At 36.6% G+C, this 19354-nt stretch overlaps 1 protein-coding gene across 1 annotated transcript in view; it reads left to right on the forward strand.

Moving 5' to 3' along the window:
• The first annotated feature begins 4047 nt into the window (after positions 1-4047).
• tspan4a (tetraspanin 4a) overlaps positions 4048-19354 on the forward strand; it is a 202129-nt gene continuing 186822 nt past the window's right edge. Inside the window, exon 1 of the mRNA XM_042490493.1 lies at positions 4048-4146. The gene's annotated coding sequence lies outside the window, so the exon portion shown is untranslated. The remainder of the gene's footprint in view (positions 4147-19354) is intronic.

Raw genomic sequence — 19354 nt, forward strand, 5'->3', positions numbered from 1 at the left:
ACGGAATGTAAAGTACTCCATTTCAAATAAAAGTCCTGCATTGAAAATGATCAAGAAACTTTTCCAATAAAGTTTACTGAATAAAATTACCATCTTGAACTGTTTACCTTCTCTGCAATAACATTTAAATTATTCTATGAACTACAGAGGAAAACATGAAAAGTGTAGTATGATATATATTTAATTACACAGAGAGTACGGAGTGTGTTCAGCATTTTAACCGTGCTCTGCTGCATGATGTGATTTTGATTGCTTGATTATCTCAATAACTGTACTGAGGCACCTGTTCCTGTCACTTCTCCTTCTTGCCCTCCAGTTACAGCTACTTGAACATGACTCTTATTTGCAATAATATGGGGACAATTTAATTTAAGACACCATTACGTTTGCAGTAATTGCCTCGCTCACCTTTCAGCGTGTGTGCATGTGTTAAAAAACGATTCTTCAGCCCTCGGGCTTCAGCAGCATAATGACACCGTCTCTTAACTCTATCACCAACCGTGTAGCTCTGTTTTATAATATCTCACAGCCGCCAACAGCAATAAATACCGGGCACTGATTATTTCTTGAATGATTTTAAAGAGTTTTATATTTTTCCATGTGTAAAACCTCCTTTAGTAAACAGTTTCCACCCTGAAGGCAAAAGTAAACAAAGGCTGACATCAGTGCGGTTAAAATACTTTAACTATGTAATCTCCTCTCTGTTTGCAGTTGTTGGTAATTTTGCCAGAATGACAGGTTTGTTAAGGTTTTAGAGGCTTGAAGGTCGATGCTTAAGTCTCGGTTTTTGTGGTCTCATCTACGAAAATGTTTGCTGCATTAAGGAGGATTTAGGAAATAAACTTCTTTGGAAATCACACTCAAGCTCCTGGTTTTTCTTCTTTTTTAGCATTTTGTGGAATAGTTTACCCTTTATTTTCTTTCACATGCTCATATGCAGCTCAATCAGCCTTGTAAGGTAAAAAAAGAAAAGGAAACAAAATAAAATAAAATAAAATAAAATAAAATAAAATAAAATAAAATAAAATAAAATAAAATAAAATAAAACGAAACAGAATCAACCTTTTGCAACTGAGTGTTGAAAAGTAAATAAGTGCTTTTATAATAATAAATATTATATAACAACAACAATAATAATAATATAACTATTATTATTATCATTATTATCATATAATAATAATAATAAATAATAATAATAATAAATAATAATAATAATAATAATAAAACCACTTTATTTGTGTAACATTTATCTAAAAAAAATTAAAAAGTGCTCACAAAGTGCAATAAATAAAATATAGACAAATAATACAGACAATAGTTTGCAGTGGGGCTAAAAAGAGCAAACAAAAATAAAACCCTAAATTTACATATCACAAATGTACAAATCAGTCATTTTACTCTAAACCTGTGCGCATTTAAAATGCTGTTACTTAATACTTTAACTTAACTACATTGCAAAGGGAAATATTGTACTATTGAATATTGTAATTTTTGAGTTATTTTACAGCTTTACTTTGCAATTTCAAATTATTACAACAAAATATAAGCCAATTAATACATTATGATGTGCTATTATCGATAAAGCCACCCTGCAGTAAATAAAGTTACTGAAATTAGCCCGACCTTTACCAGCTGCAGCTAACAACAACAAACTTGATTTTTTTTTAATAATTTGAGAAAAGTGTTGTGTGTTCAGTTTATTCTCTACGTATATTCAGTTATATATTTTGTCGAGGTGACGTTTCAAGCTTCACACTCTTCATCAGACCAACGATGATGAGGAGTGTGAAGCTCAAACCGTCACCTCGATGGTAGATTCAATTAAATATCCATGACAGCAATGCCAATGTGCGGATTCTGTTTTTTTGATTTGGAATCAAATAAAATCGATTGTTGTAATGGCAGGTTCAATATAAACTTGGTTTTAGACTATACCGTAAAAAGTAGAGAATCAAAAGCATCTCTGCTGGTCAATATTTGAAACCAATCTCCAATTTATTCCTGTTTTTCGGAGCTAAAAGCAGCAGCAGCAGCAGCCATGTCGCACTGCCTGTGTGCTAGTGAGCAAACCATTTCTCATTTACTCACCTCTGTCTTTGTTTAAACAGTGAAAACAGTTAAATATTTAAGCCGCACTAGAGGCATGTTTTAGGTCTGTCTGTTGGTTCAGAATGAAATATCTTAAAAACTACTGGATGGATTGATGAGAAATTTCGGTTCAGACATTCATGTTCCCAAGAGCATAAATCCTACCGACACCGGTGATCCCCAAAATTACCTTTAGCACCACCAGCAGGTCAACATTTTCACTTTTCAACCCTTCAAAACATAACAATAACTGTACAATTAACCCAAATAGTGAACTCTTTAACCGCAGGAAGTTTGTGTAAACAGAGTAATATAGATGATTTTTGAGCATATTATTTCCTGTGAATTTTGCATCAGAGATGCATTTTTCCCTCATTTTTGGTAACTTTTTGAATGAGTCTCTGTCTTTATCATTGGTGCAGACACCTCCCCCTCAATATTTAGAACATGTATATTAGTTGAGGATTTTTAATTTGACAAAGTTAAAGGCAAAAGGTACAAACTGGTGCATAAAAAATTACAAGAATGCAGGAAAGTGTTAAGTGCTCAGTTTTTTGAAGTAGTGTATACATACTAAATAATTTTTCAACATTAAACTTTAAATATATTTCATTTAGAACAATACAAAATATATAATTTACAAGCAGGGGACTTTTATTTTTTAAAATAGGCACAAATTACAAGCATAAAAATTATTTTAAGAAAATAAAGGCAAAAGGCACAAATTGGTGCAGTAAAAATTGCAGGAAAAGAATGCAGGAAAATCAGTGTTTGATGCTCAAATTTATTTTAGCAGAGGACCCTGCTATATATATATATGTGTGTGTGTGTGTGTGTGTGTGTGCATATATATATATATATATATATATATATATATATATATATATATATATATATATGTATTTATTGGAATGATAATGTAAACTTTAAAAATATCAATTTCATTTAGTTTCCCTACAAAAATAAATAAATAAATGAATGCAATAAATAAAGAAAATGTGGAAAAAATGACAGAAATATACTGTAGGCCTAATGTATATTTTCAAAACAAGATTTCAGTTCTAATCACTTCATTATTCAGTCCAAGCGGACATTTGTGCCAAATTTGAAAAAATTCCCTCAAGGCCTCCCTGAAATATCGCCTCCTGGATAACGGGACAGATGGATGGACAGACGGACGGACAACCAAAAAACAGAATTCCTCAGCGCCGTCACGGATGTAGAGGCAGTGTAAGTTTCATTGTGTACATCTTAAAATCAGGAAAGCCTGACGACCTCCCCGTGAAGCTTTGGCGACCTTTTTTTCTTTTAGCGCTGCATCCTCAAACACAACAAACATTGTGAAAAAGTAAAGAAAACAAGGGTCTGCCAGCACAAACACAAATGTGATAAAAACACTGACAATCATCCAATAAAAGATGTTTGCAAACCGGTGCCAAGAGGACATGGCTGTCTTCCAGTCCAAACTCAGGAACGCGTCCAAACACCGATGTGCTAAAAATGTATCACGAGCCACAGGCCACATCGCAGGTCCTGTTTGAATCCTCATAATTCACATTAAATCTGACTCCTCGTCTCAAAAGCAGAATTTAAAACCCTCTTTAATATAGTGAGCTGTGAAAATAAGCTGTCACCACCGTGTGATGAAAATATTACTTTTGTTAATGAAAAATAATTTGCGTGCGAACCTGCAAACTGTCTGCGGAGGGCCATTTGTGTTTATTATAAGCAGCTATTTGTATTCATCGGATGCTGTTTTTAAATCGCCGAATGAATCAGAGCAAATTAGCCTATAAATTACTTTTGGATATTGTCAGTGGGCCAACAGCTCTACAGAAGGATGATTATATTTGAGCAGGAGCTTAAGCTCGACTCACCACTAGATGTCGACCTCTGGCTGTTTTGGCGGGTCGGTGACAGTCACATGTGCATCCATGCTGAGTGAGAGAGAGAGAGAGAGAGGGAGTGTGTGGAGAGGAACAACTTGGGAAGTTTTGTCGTACACTGAGGGAAGACGAGGGACAGCCTGGAGAGAGTGTAGAGTGAGATAAGTGTGTGGTAAGTCATTTTTAACATTTCTCTTCTGCTATTCAAATGAGCTGCATCACTTAACTCTTCCTCCTGACCTCTCCTCTCCTCTACATCATCCTCCAGCTCTTTAATTCTGTATTCCAGCTCCAACACAGATGTCAGTGACCTTGTTTTAGAGATTTAACTGTGATAAATGGGAAGCTTTTGCCGCCCGAGTTTGTCTAATTAGAAAGGATAAACTATATCCTGGTTCCATTTATCTTGCGTGAATTGGTTAATGAATGTTGTTTACTTAAGGGTGGGATTACATTAATCACACTTGAGCTCACTCATTATATCATTTGCTGATAAAAGACACTTTTTTTTTTTTTGCACTGTTTATTCCACTTGTTAGTCGATAAAATCGGTTGTTTTGATGGTGGAAATGTGATGTGGGAGAATGAAGCGCTCTGATTGGCCGGGAGGGAATGTTTGTCCGGACCTCGATGAAAGACAGAAATAAACTTGTGGAGAAGAACAACATTTCAGAATACCAACCATTCCTCAAGCTGCTCCCTCCCATCAGTTTTTTTCCTTTTCTCTGGAGGGGTTACAGGAACTTAAGGCCTCACTGACTTCTCAAAGCTGGCTGGCAAAGTGCAGAGGAATTCGCTGCCGTACAATGTGCCCTTATGTTAGGTGAGCAGAGGTCTTAAATTCTCCCAGATGAAGCTGCTCCATATTACATGTGGCAGGGTCACATTAAAAATTCATCTGCACTTTAATGAAGGCAGAGAGGCTCTATTAAAGCGGAAATCTGCCTTACAAACAGTTAAAGCAGGAGGTTATTTTGTATTACAGCTCCCAGTGCTGCTGGTTTGTGGTGTGTTTTTCCTTATTGTTACATCAGCGGGATTTAAAAGCGGGAAAATCTCCCACAAACATCAACGCTAACTGACAGGTTTAGCATCAGTCCCTCAGTATCAAAGAGATGTCGTTTTTTATTATTGTTATTACAGAGTCTAAAGTCCGTGCAGATTCTCTACAGTCATACATGGAGACATGTTTTGGCATAAAGTGAGAGATGCCGTTTGATGTGTGGTGACGGAAACCACAATAGACCAGAATGCAATGCATCTACGAGACATTTTCGTTTTAACTTTTTCTCGGCTATAAAAACGGAGCTACTGCGCTCTCCTTTTAAAAACATATGAATATTAAAAGTTAACACGCTTCCTGTAGGAGCTGCTGGGTAGTTTCAGACATCACAGCTCCCTCTTTTTTTTACCGGGAATTCAAACAGAAATATGATAATATGCACCTGCACGCCTGTTTTAGACTAATGCAGTCCAATACAACAAGCATGTTCTGTGTTTGTTAAAACCGTTTAACCCTTTGAGACCCGGAGCGACATCACTATTCTCGTGCTGCTTTCAGACACCTCACGCAAGTATATCAACCGTCAAAAACATGGGAAAAAATAAGCACCTTGGTAACAAATGTTCCACAAACTGCAAGAATTTATTAAATTTAGAAAATTATCTTTAAAAAAGCTAGTTGAAACGTCCACAGGGAACAAAAAAAGAAAAGAAAAAAGCTCAAATAAGGAATCAAAGTAAAATGGCACTGAAACTATAACTTACTTAATGATCAATGAGTCAGTTTTATAAAGCAATTATGAAGCTGGTTAGAGCCTCTTAAATATGAGGGCTTGCTGTTTCTCATTTCTTCTCATAATTAACTGAACGGGGTGCAGTGACTTGTAATTGGAGATGCACCAATCGGACTTTATGTGAACTATGCATGTGAACTCATAAACAAATGAGACAATATTAAGCCTCAGGGGTTGCTGTGAGCATTACAAATTCAGTACAATTAGTGTAAGTTGTATCAGAATCAGTACATTTTATCATGACATTGATTAAAAAAAACTCAGCTTGCTCTCAGTGAAAAAACGGCCACATAGGTTGACTGCCACCAGGTAACTATGACCCAAACTTACGTACGGCGCTCTACTGTCCATAGTAATTATTCCAGGATGAAGTGAGTTGACTTAGTACAAAACACGATAATGTCTGTGTGATGTATAAAGACAGAAGAAGACACTGTAGGACTGGCAGGAGTGATGGTGAATTGGTCAAACAAGCAAAGGACTTTCACCCATGAGACCAGTGTTCCTGTCCCACAGTCAACGGTGACTTCTTTTAAAAACAATCGACATATGTTACGCGATGAAGTGAGGTTTGACTTCTGTGACATCAGTCATGTGACAAACGTAATGTTAGTTACAAAAACAAATTATTTTAAGCCAAACAATAACATTTTTTCTAAACCTAGTTTGTGCCTGAGGCCATGTTTAGATGAGAACGGCCCTACTGAAATCAGAAAAAAAGAAAATCTGCATTCATATATTAACACTGCGAAAATGATCCTTGTGTACACAGAGCGGCAATAAGAACTGAAAAACCAAAATAATATTTATCAGATGAAATTAATAAACATTACAAATCCAGTCTCAGCAGTCCCACACAGGTTAGCTGAAGATCCTCCAATGGCACTTTTTATTTATTTTTTATTAGCATGCTCTCTGTTGAAGCTTTTTATGCATTTAGGCACATTATTTAGCCTGTTTTTTCCCAGTGTTAGATACTTTATTTCTATTTCTAGACGGAGGGCCACCTGGACCCCATATTGCAGGATAAAATTTAGTCCAGGGGCCATAAATTGAGTATCACTGCTGGATGGACGTTTGCTGGATGTAAAAATAACTTTAGACTAACAATGATAATAAAAATGTAAATGTTTGCAGCTGTGGCCTTTTGCTACGTCATCTCCTCTTCCCCATTTCACACTAATGCTGTCCTATCAGATAAAGGCAAAAATCCAAAAACATCATCTTATAAAAAAAAACAAAACCTTGTATTCATCAATTTTTTGGCAAAGCCAAATGGAGCCACTGGAGAGAGGCTTATGAGCGGTTTGGGGCTCCGAGGAAAAGGTTGCTTGGTTCCCTGATCAAGAGGATTGGTGCATCGCTACTTGTGTTTGCTTTTCTCATTGATTGTTGTCAAAATGAATGAATTGATCATCAATATTGATTGATCAGTAATGGAAGTAACTGTTGCTTGAAGCTTGTGAAATGTGGAAATCAAATGGTAGATTGACTGGAAAACTTTAGTAAAGAAGTCAATTACTCGGCTGAATAGCTCCTGATTGATGAATCCAACAGTGCGACTGAAGGGCACATTTTCCCTTCATAAATAAACTCATGTTCTATATATAACCTGGTGACGACTGCTCATGAAATCTCCCGCACTTTCCCACTCGCTGTGACAGTCAGACTGCTTTGACACATTTCAGGATGTGCAGACGGAGACAGTGAAGAGAAAGAGGCAGCTTCCTTTTCACGTGTCCTCCCACATGTCATCAGCTCCAGCATGGCTGAACTGATGACTCTGGCAGCTGCCCGCTGTTTACACTTAGCCTGCAATCACCGGCCGAGACCAAAGCTGCTGCCGATACACAGCTTTCAATCTGTGTTGGGTGCATGGCATCTAGCTATTATGAAGGAAGCAGTGAAAATATGTGCGGGAGAGAAGGTGTCGAGTGTTTTCTTTAATCGTCACAGCTGGGGTTGTTTGTCCTGCTCTGTGGCTGCCATGTGGGCTTGTCTAGGTGTGGCGACTCTCTGGATAATTGCCCCGAACAGTGGCTCCACTGAAGGTGGATATAACAAGGCTGCATTGTAGCGTGCGTGCGTGTGTGTGTGTGTGTGTGTGTGTGTGCTTGCTTCGCTCTAAATTCACTCACCCAATTTTCCCTCAGTTCTGTGTTCCTTCAGTACATTTTTATTTTTTTGTTGCCAGATTTCAGCCGGTCCTCACTCCCTTTGTTCCCTCGCTATATTTTATGCCGGCAGTTTTCAGCCTCATGTTCTCGTAGCCCACTTTTCTTTTCTTCAGTCCTGCCAGGAGAAGAAAGGCACAGAGAGGAATATATGTTATGTTGAATATATCTTACATATGCAAGGTGTTTCTTAAGTTTGTGATTCTGAAGCTCTGGTAGAAGGAATTTAAAATAAAAAAAAATACATAATATCTTGAGGAGAATCAGAGGTAAGGTAACATAAGGTGAAACAGGATGGATGTCCCGGGTTTAGATTTTGTACAATATGGGATGGACAGTGGGAGATGGTGCAAAAAAATAAACCTCAAAGAAATGTGACCCTGCAGACCATCAATTATAGGTACAGCAGCAGATAAGAGATACTACAAAGTATTATAAGGCCAGGTATAAATTAATTATTGAGCCAGCAGGCACAATATTAGATAAGATACCAGGAGATTAAAAATGAATGACTCTGCAGGGTCAAATGAGGCAGCGAGAAATAACGTCTGGATTCAACAATGAAAATGCAACATGAGATCAATTTTTGTGAGGACAACCAAAGTACTGAAGGAGAGTAATAATACACACAGCACGTAGATGCAGGATGCATGCAACAACAGTTTAAAACAAATCCTAGTAAACTATTTCCAAACACAAAAATTAAGTCACCTGTGGCAAAATTCTCCACATCCTTTAAAATATGGATATTAGTTTCCTTAATGATGCTGTTCACAAAATAACAAAAGTAAAATCCTGAAGCAGTAGACTGAGATTCTGGGAAATACACATATCTGCTTTATTGTACTGAGTTACATGAGAGGATACACATTTCATATCAGCCTGTTAAAATTTACAGGACGCTTCACCCCCCAAATGAATGTTTGGATATTAATCACTCACCTGTGTAACACTAAATTCGTAAAGAAACTTGGAGGATTTAGGAGCGGCTTTAGGCAGAAATGGAATATAATATTAAAAATATGTATTAGTGTATTTTTCTATTTGATTTGATTCTGCATATTTATCCGAAAAAAAACATTGTGAATTTGCCTTGTGTCCCCTTCTTCACATAATACTCATGAGGCACAAAACAAAGCTGTCAACGGTCTAAGTGTCTAATCCATTAAAAAAAACTAAAAACTAATAAAATCATGATTAAGATGAAGAATAAACCAATAAAGGCCCAAAGACATGTGAGTCAGAACAGTCAAAAAATGTTAAAATTAAATAAAATAGCTATACTAAAAGTAGACAATTAAACGAAGACAATAAATATGAAATAAAATGAATAAAATAACTAAAAATAAAATAAAATAAGACAAATAGACTGATGAAGAAGGACACGAGTAAAACCAAAAATAAATAAATAAGACCAATTAACAGATACACTAAAAAAACAGTTAAAGTAGAAACACACAGGTTAAAACCTATAAATAGAAATAAAATAAAAGCTAAAATAGTGAAAAAGCACACAACAAATGCCATAAATCACATCATAAATGACTTAAAGTGGATGCTGTATAACGTATTGCTAATTTCCTGTTATATTCAGTGTTATATTTGGTTTGTTTCGTCTCGTTAATTAACATTTTAAATCTTGTTTTTAAAACCGTACAAAAACTTAAGAGTAAGAAAAGACGTGTGTGGTTTTTATGGGTGTTATATATGTGATGAAGTGCAATCCCTCAATTTAAAAGATAGAAAAAACATGTTCTTGTCTACTTGTATGCTTTTAAATGTCGAAACATTGTATATTTAAGTGAAATGTGCTTTTTCCATATGAGTCACATAGGAGACGTTTTCATTTAAGGCTGCGCTTCAACAATGACAAAGGGGAAATAAAAACAGACTGTGCTTGACAGCGACAATAATTTGCACTTAACTGCACATACTTGATGTTCCACATGGTGGTTGTTTTATTTTTCCGCCTGTCCTCTCCGGATGTGAGGCACCAGCGTGGCCTCTTACATTTTGAAGGGTCTATTTTGTCCCCTCTGTTCCTCCTCGCTGAGAGCTCTGCTGAGATGTTAGTAGCGAGTGAAAACCACGAGCCATAACCACACTCTTTCACTGCTGCTGACTCCCGCTCTCACGCCCAGTTTAACACAGAAAAAACAAAAAAAAAAACAACACGGCAGAGTTTTTTTTTCTTCCCTCACTGCATTTCTTGACGTTTCCTCGCCTCCTCATACCCTATATCTCAGTCTGCCCACCATAATTTACTGCTCCTGGCTGACAGACTCGGCTTTATGTTGTATTTAACTTCTAGTTTGGACGCCTCAGTTCTCTCTGTGGGGGATAAAAATAGCAGCAAGTATTTACATTCTGTATATAGCTGGTTCTTCTTATCCTTCTTGGTGGTGCAACTAATCTTACATGACATGTAATTTTGCACTGCATGGGGAATTCTGCAGACATTCAGGCATCCCACAAAGTACATATATATTTATATAATATTTCCTGTATGGTTGTCTTTGTTCGGTCAAAGTTATCTTTCTCTCCTAGCTCCTTTAACGCTGCCTGTTCTAGGTGGGAATATCACGTTGTGACGCGCTTTGGACATGAAATGTTCATTTATGTTGCTTATTGAAAATATAGTATAAAAGTTCACTATTAGAAAAAAAAAGGGCAGGAAAAAATGTCCAAAAAGCTATAAATACAATGGTAATAATTTTATTTTTTAATTTTTTTTTACTTATTACAGTTTTTAAAGCACTTTTCTTGGGTCATTTTCATGTGTTTTTTTTTTTTCCAATTTCTTGTTGAAAAAGCAGGTAGTTGCGACTATTTAGTCACGAGTTTTGTCCTTCAAAATAAAAGCAACATGGGTTCTGCTTGGATTTAGCTAATTATGACAATACTTGGTCTAACTTTACTATAGTACTAATTAATAAAGACTTCTATTCTATTATTAGTTTTTATCTTACTTTATACTTAACATTTTAACAGTATTTTATTAAACTTTATTATAACTAGTTTTCTGTAACTTTATTTTATGGCAGTAGCTACTTTTACTTTTATTTATAACTGTAACTTTAACAATAATTTTGTATTTTAGCAGTTAACAGTCGTTTAGAGGAGATATCAATATATTAAGATATATTTTGTGTATCGCGATATAGCCTAAGAATATTGTAAAAATTATTTTAAAACCATATTGCTCAGCTCTAGGTTTGGATACTTGTCTGTAGATGTCACTTTTGGTTTCAAAGGTACAACTGTGAAAGGTTTTGGTGGAAACGCTGCTTTATTGCCATGTTATGTAATTGTTATTGTTTATAAAGCACTGCTGATGCGTATGATATATATCACACTAAGAGGTCGACACTGTTGTGTTGAACTTCATGCCCGTCATGCCTATTTGATTCCACAATGCCAGCATGCTATTTAAAATCCCACACTGAACAGAGAGATGCCGCTGTTGTTTGGTTCTGGTCAGAAATGCTCAGTTGGTGTAAAGATGGGACTTTGAAGCGGCTCTATAGTGTGATCTCTGTGGAAAAAGGGCTCCTGTGTCTTGGTATGATTATGTTTTCACTGAGTTCTCCCTGAGATTGAAACATCTCAGAGTAAGAATCCTATTTGCATTCGTTTCTTGGCAGCCGTTCGTTGCCGGTCTTTGCTGATCTTAATAGATTTAGCCTAACTTTATAGAGGCTGGCTCCCTGGACGCGGATCATGCTATTGCCTCAGAGTGAAAATCAATTTTCATGACTTCAAACTGAAGAGCATCTGTCTGCTAGATGTGAAGTATAATGCCTTCAGAAACTTTTTCAGTCCCATGACGTCCTGAACTGTGCCACACAGAATTCAAAGTAAACTGTGATTTGTTGTTGACAATCAGCAAAGAATACCTCATAATGAAAAATGTAGAGTGGCTTCATTTCTTTTGTTTTTCCACTTTCTTTCTTTTATTATCCCATTTAAACAGAGACAGTTTGTGGCTGAAATTATAGCTCCAGCGTCTTAGATGTGTCTTTGTTTGCTTGTCTCATCTGGATTTTCTTTTTCAACTCTTTAAAAAGTGTGCAGTGTTTCTCCCACTCAATGGGGAGCCTCTGTGAACAGCTATCTTCAAGTAACCGCAGAGACTTTGAATGGGATTCATTCATGCCCGTTTTTCTTTCTGGGAGTGAAGCTTCTCTGTTTTTTATTTGGACTGCTCCTTGTGCACTTTTTTAAATGGGAAGCTGTCCCAAACAATCAGGAGTGGCTTCTTCTTCCAAGTTTGCTGTCAAATATGTCTTCTTTTGATGTTGTTGTCTCAATATGAATAGGCTCCTGATTTGAATAACTTCATGTTGTCATAAAAAAGGAGATATCTGCCAAATTTGACAGTTAAAGTAATTATACAATGTTTTCTGTTGAAAAGTAAATTGGCACTCCAGTCTATCGCAGACTGTATTGAACGTGAGTGTTTACTGATGTCACCAAGTTTTCTCAGGTTTTAATCTGAGTTTGGAGAGAATTGCATTTTTGTCTTATTTAATTACTTTCATAATAATATGACAAAATGATCACTCCCTGGATTATGTTCTGAGACGATGTTAAATTGACCCTTTAAAACGTGAGCATATTGGCTTGATTTCTTTCAATAGAACGGGAGGAAGGCCATGCGTAAATTAACAAAAAAATACGCAAAAATTAGCAACAAATCAGTAAAGTTACAAGACAATTATGTAAAAATAAGTAACAGCAAAAAAATGAAATAAAGGAAAAAAACAAGCAAAAACTAAGGCAAAAATTATTATCATTATTATTGTTATTATCACCATCATCATTATTATTATGACATTAATAATAATAAAATATCTAAAAAAAATCACAGTTAATCGAATCTAAATAACTCTTACTTTACTGCAACATTGTCCTGTGGAAAAAAGCTGTTTTTTTTAAATTTAAAAAAATAGAATTTAGTTTAAGTGTTGTTCTTGAAAAGATGAACAACTTTTAAGAGCCAGTATCTCGTGGTTCTCACAGGCAGTGAGAAGAGTAATGAATGTACTGTTTATCACAAAATAAAACACTCTCTCTCTCTCTCTCACACACACACACACACACACACACACACACACACACACACAGGATGATATCACTTGTGATGCTCCACAGTCCCACAGCTACGTAACAGCTAAAAACTACAGTTTGTTGTTTATTATAATGGTAATTATAAGCATTTTGCCTCATGCTTTCAGACCCTTTCATCTGCTATTTGAAGTCTCCAGGCTGCTGCCATGTGGCACTTTTTCCCAGCACTTATTTCATGGCTACTTTCCAGCCCACATTTGAGAAATAAAATGTTTGTTGTCCTTTTGTCAAGTTTTTCTGCTGCATCAAAGGAACTCTGTGCCTTTATTCTGATCTCGATCTGTCGCCTGACCTCTGCGGGCCCTTTTTCTCTCGGTCGTTTGTCTGGAAGACTTGCACCAGGAAGAAACCATGTAGTCGCAGTTTTCCGTTTCCTAATGATGCCACCTGCTGTGCTCTTTAAAACTTTTTTGTTCCTAAAGTCCTGTTATTTCTGAATGTTCCTGCCATCCATCGGATCACGAATGTTGTGTTTTGTTTTAGAGCATGTCCAGCCGTTGTAAGCGAACAAAAGTCGACACGTTAAGTCAAGCTGCAGAGAGAAACCACAAGACATTTGGATGCACCCAAATAAGTTTTGGAACAATCATTTTCAACTGTTTCATTTTTAATTAATTTGTCAACAACTCTGAGCCAAAAAAGAACACACTCAAACATTTATGGGTTAGTGTTTGTAGATCAAAAACAAAAACATCCAAATTCAAACTATTTCAGATGCAGAAAGGGATTTCTGTCTTTCAGAAGTTGTTGGGGAAGAAAACAAAAATTGTAAGCTGAACTTTTACCTTCAGAACTGCTTCATATTGTCCTGATTAGTAAGAAAATCCAGATTGTGGAAACCCCCTGAGAGTGATAAGTCTGGCATCTTTTTACCTTAAGCAATACCACTCTTTTCCCATTCAATAGTACTAATTATTGGATTTTCCTAATTTGCTGTATTTTCTTTTTTAAAATCAGGGTCGCATCAAGAACGCTGTCTCTAATAGAATATCTTGTTTTCATGCCTTTTCAGAATGATTCATCTAATTATATCCCCAATCAGCTCACAGTGGCTAATGTCACACGCCATTAGCCCCTGTTAGCAGTAATTCTTCCAGCACTGTAATCAGCTCTCGCATAGAGAGCTTTGTTGCCTTGATTACTGCGCCCTTTGTAAGGTCTGCTCCATCCTGGACAAACTACACACACTCACACTCACATACGCATCATACAGACCGGGTGGGTTACTACTGGGCGCAGGTCCAAGTGTTCAAAAGGTCTCCTGAGTCAGAGCATACGTTTAAAATGACTGTGTACATTTCTTGTTACCAATCAAATTACTACAAAGATACGTAGATGACCATAAAGGGATGACTGCAAACAGATGCCAAACAATCACAGAGTGTTAGCAAATTACAACAAGGAGACACAAAATATCCACAAAGAGATGCCAAATGATCACAGTGAGATGCTAAGCAACCACATGGAGACACAAAACACCTTCAAGAGACACTGAACGACCACAAAGAGCTCATATACACGCTTTCTTTATCATCGTCATTAATGGGTTACTGTACGGGCCTAGCGCTCTGGGTCAGAGCATCTGCTTGAAGTGACTGTTTACATTACTTGCTGTCAATCATACATAAAAATAGAAACAAAATTACCACAAGGAGACGGAAAACAACCACAAATAGATGCAAAGCAACTGAAAAATAACTACAAAAAAAAAGTTAGAGTCGCGAAACAACCACACAAAACGACCACAATGAGACACATAAACAAACAGAAGCAAAATGACTACAAAGGGACAACAAACAACTGAAAGAGATGCAAAACAGCTACAAAAAGTTGCAAAACAACTGAAAAATAACCATTAAACATTAAACAACCACAAAGATGCACATTATGACCACAAAAAAGAAAAACAAACAAAGATTCCACCACAAGGAGATGGAAAATGACCCCAAATGGATGCAAAACAACTAAAAAAACCCACAAAACAACCACAGAGAGGCACAAAAGTACCACAAACAGACAGATAAGGGCCACAAACAGAAGCAATATAACCAAAAAGAGGCACCAAAAAACTGTAAAGAGACGCAAGACGACCACACAGAGATGAAAAAAAACACAAAAATGCACAGAACAACCACAACAAGACACAAAAAGAACACAAAAAGATGTAAAAAAAAACCCCAAAAAACTACTAAACAACCACAAAGATGCAGAGTGATGACGAAAAGATGCAAAACAGCCACTAGAAGATAGAAAATGACCACAAAGAGACACAAAACAACTACAAAGAGATGGAAAATGACTGTAAAGAGATTGAAAGCTACCACATAGAGACAAAACAACCACAAAAAGGTTCCAAAAAGACACAAAGAGATGCAAAATATCCATAAAGAGACGTAAAAAAACCCCTACTGAACAACCACAAAGATGCACAGAATGATGCAAAGAGACACAAAATGAACACTAGGAGACGCAGAGCAACTACAAAGAGATGGAAAATGACCGTAAAGGGACACAGCACAACCAGAGATGCAAAATATCCACAAAGAGACGAAAAATGACCACAAAGAGACGCAAAAAAAAACCTACCACAAAGATGCACAGAATGATGCAAAAAGACAAAAAATTACCACAAAAACACGCAGGGAGGTTTGCAGGTTTATGTCCAGAGGCCGTATGTCTAATAATCTGTCCATGCACTTAGATAAGCTTTGTGTTATTTTAGTGTGGCAAAGGAGATCAAATGTTGTCTTTGTGGATTACTTTAAGACAGAGACATGTGTACACACACACACACGCACACACACACACGCAGGAGGGAAGTGGTACAGGACAAAATGCCAAATTTTGCTCTAATTTGTTGTGTTTCTATCTGGGTCTGTGATATAATTAACATTCACAGTCTGCCACTCCATAGTCCACAGTGACTTGTTCTCATTGAGAAGTTCACAAGGTACTTCTTTACTGCCACAGCCTGCGGATTAGTTGCCATGGAGACAAAGCTGTCGGAAGTCAGGAGGAATACGCTACCCGATACTTGTGTTTGCTTCCTCCGGTGGAGGATGCGTTACGGAAAAGTTTGAAGAGTGTTGTTGACAGAGGCTCGGTAGCTCTCAGACGCTCAGTGTGTTTGGAAAAACATCCAGCTCTTGCTCTCTGGCTTATTCATGAAGTTTACTTCTTATATTTTAGAAGAGATTTCCACTTTTTTCACACCTAATTTGCGGTGATTTAATCATCAAATGGAGGGCTTAAAAACACACAGTGTAATGTTTCAAACAGTAGAAGAAGATCACAGCCTGTGCATTAATAACCTGATAATTCCTTCATGAATTATTCACTAAGAGGAGCTTCAGCGTGTTTGCTTTATCTGCTCAGGCAGTATTATTCTTGCGTTAACCTTGAGTTGTTTGAGTTTTACTAACTCTCACTTGATGATATCGTTGTAGTTTTCAGTTTTTTATTCATCAGTACTTAGAAAGAAAATCTAGTGCTGCAGATCGTGTTTAATGTGCAAAACAAGAGCCACTACAGCACGGCTGTAGAGTATTAACTGCAAAAACAGCCTGTGTTAATGTCACTGTGCTTTTTATTTTGCCGTAACAGCGAGGTTTATTGACAGAGAGCAGGTGTTTTGTAGTATATCTCATTTATATCTCGGACCTATCTTTGTAGTGAGGCAGCACCGGAGGAAGGTCTGGCTGAATATATCATAACCGCACACGACGCAGAAAAAACACTGTGGACTGTTTGTATTTCTTAAACTCTTAGAAACTTGGAGCAACATCACTTTAATGTGCTGCTTTCACAGGCCTTTCACAGTTATTTAAACCTTTGAACCCTAAACAAATTGGTGCAATTTCTTTAAACACATGGAGGGAAAAAAGCAATGTTCCTAAAAATGCAGGAAATTAGATAGATTTAGAAAATTGTTTATAGAGAAAAATATGTAGGCGGAAAAAAAAGAAAAAATGATAGAGAAAACCTAAACTTGTAATTATCATAATTATATCTTAAATGATGTTTTAATAAGTATTATAATTGTAAGCAAATTTTCTGGGTCCTTTTGATTTTATTTATTTATTTATTTATTTTAAATTTTCTGGTAATTTTATTGTACTAATTTTTTGGTCATGTCTACTTTCATTGCTCATAACTCTCTTACCATGTTTTTAAAAGAAATCAGGCCAGTTTGCTCAGGTTTCAAAGGGTTAAACAAATATCAATCGTCTTTGGCGGCACATGATGCAGCGACCAACACATTCTCATCCCAACTCGTCACGTTTGAAATAAATCGAATCAAATCAAATCAAATCTCATCGCCTGGTCAGTGCCGCTCACTTCTACGCGACACGCTACGTGTCCTCCTGCGTCTGCTTGGCGATGTTGCGGACGTGCTGGTTGTCTTCTGATTGTAGTCTTTGCAGTTTGTTCGTGTGCAACTTTTGGCCGAGACACAGGAGACACAACAGTCAGACTTTGCCACCACCAGTTCTTTGATGGCGGTTTGGTGTGTCTGGGTCTTTACACACACATTTTACATCCTGTTGGTCAAACCAGCATTGGCACAGTAGAGCCTCTTTACTCACGGTTGATAATGGTGAAACTGGAGTTACTGGGCTGCCAGCTCGCAGTTTTGAAGTCGGCCACCGGGAGCTAAATGAGCCATTTAGCGAGTCTGTGTTAACAGCACAGAGCTGGATGACTTCCCTGTATACATGCTGACGGATTAAAATCCAAACTGGCTGAAGAAAAAAGTCTTAAAATAAATGTGAAATATTTTCAGTCTTTAAAATGTTGTAGGTGTTTCTTCAGTTATCGTGGGAGAAAACAAACAGGCCAGACTGTGTGCAGTTTTCTATTTTGCCCTTAAAGGAGGAGGTTGGAGGGAATCTAAAAAGACCAGAGCCAACAATGAACTGATCCAAATATAAACCGCAGCCTGACATAGCTTATTCCTCCGTGCCACAGACCAGTGTTATCCAACCTGGAGGTTTGGACCTAAACTCTGAGCTGTTCTCTTTGTCTATTTTTTTATCCAATTATGTTTTTTATGGTCTTTTGTACAACAGTTAGGTCAGCTAAAGCTGTGTTTTAAAGGTCCAGTGTGCAGGATTCATCGGGATATGTTTTAGTATAGTTTTCTTAAGTGTGCAATATAATCACGTGAAGATGAGAATTGTTGTTTTTGTTGAGTTAAAGCTCGAGGCTGAGGGCCACAGACAGGGCAGGGAGCTGAACATTATTGAGAGATGGATTTACGCCCTGCTGGTTCGGGGCGTTTGTGGGATTTGATGACAATGAGAAAAATGCAGAATGACAGCTTTATCTTCATCTTAAGAGAGACCATTTCTGAAACCTGCAGCTGCATTGAAAATACATTATCTACAGTCTGGTGACTCAAGATTTAAGATTACTTTATTTGTCCCTGGGGAAATTTGTCTTGGACATAAAGGCTGCTGCATATAAAATTCATACAATTATAATCCAGCAGCAATGTTGTCCGGGTCGCCTGCAGAGCAGCACCACCGAAAGTGCCGTGACAAATTAAAGGAACACGAGATATGTAAAATGTCAGATGTTGGGCCTCTAAGAGCCTCCAGAACATCTTTGGAAGTATCTGCTTCTATGATTTTCTGTTTATTCATTTATTTAGGTGTTTCTTTTAACCTTTTGAAACCTGAGAAAAATAAGAAAAAAGAAAAAAAAAGCAACAAATTCCTAAAAAGTAAAAGAAAATTACCTGAAAATTAGCACACAATAAATAAATAAATAGGAAATATAATTAGAATAATTATGTTATTTTAGAATAATATATCATTATAATTATAAAATATTATTATTATTATTATTATTAAAATTAAAATTATTAAAATTATATTATTATTATTATTATAATATTCTATCAAAATTATTTTCTCTTTTTTTTCAAAATTGACTAATTTCAAAACTACTATTTTTTTTTTTATCTGTGGGACTTTTCGTGGCAAGTTGCCTTTGTGGCAAATTTCAAACACTATACATTCTCTGAAACAACTGTCAATACTTCTTATCAGATCTTTTTCATTACTATATAATAGCTTTTTTAAATATATATTATATAAAAAATAGTAGATTCAGAACAGGACTGGAACTAAACATTTAAATATAACCTAGGGATTGTTCGTTGTCTATGAGAGGGGAGGGCGTGGTGCAAAAAATGGGGGAGGCCTGTCAAATTAATTTTTAAGCACTGGGAAGGGACTGAAATGTTCTTTATTTTGGCTTAAGGGGTGGGGAAATA

The sequence above is a fragment of the Plectropomus leopardus genome, chromosome 1, assembly GCF_008729295.1.
Source record: "Plectropomus leopardus isolate mb chromosome 1, YSFRI_Pleo_2.0, whole genome shotgun sequence".
NCBI lineage: Eukaryota > Metazoa > Chordata > Actinopteri > Perciformes > Serranidae > Plectropomus > Plectropomus leopardus.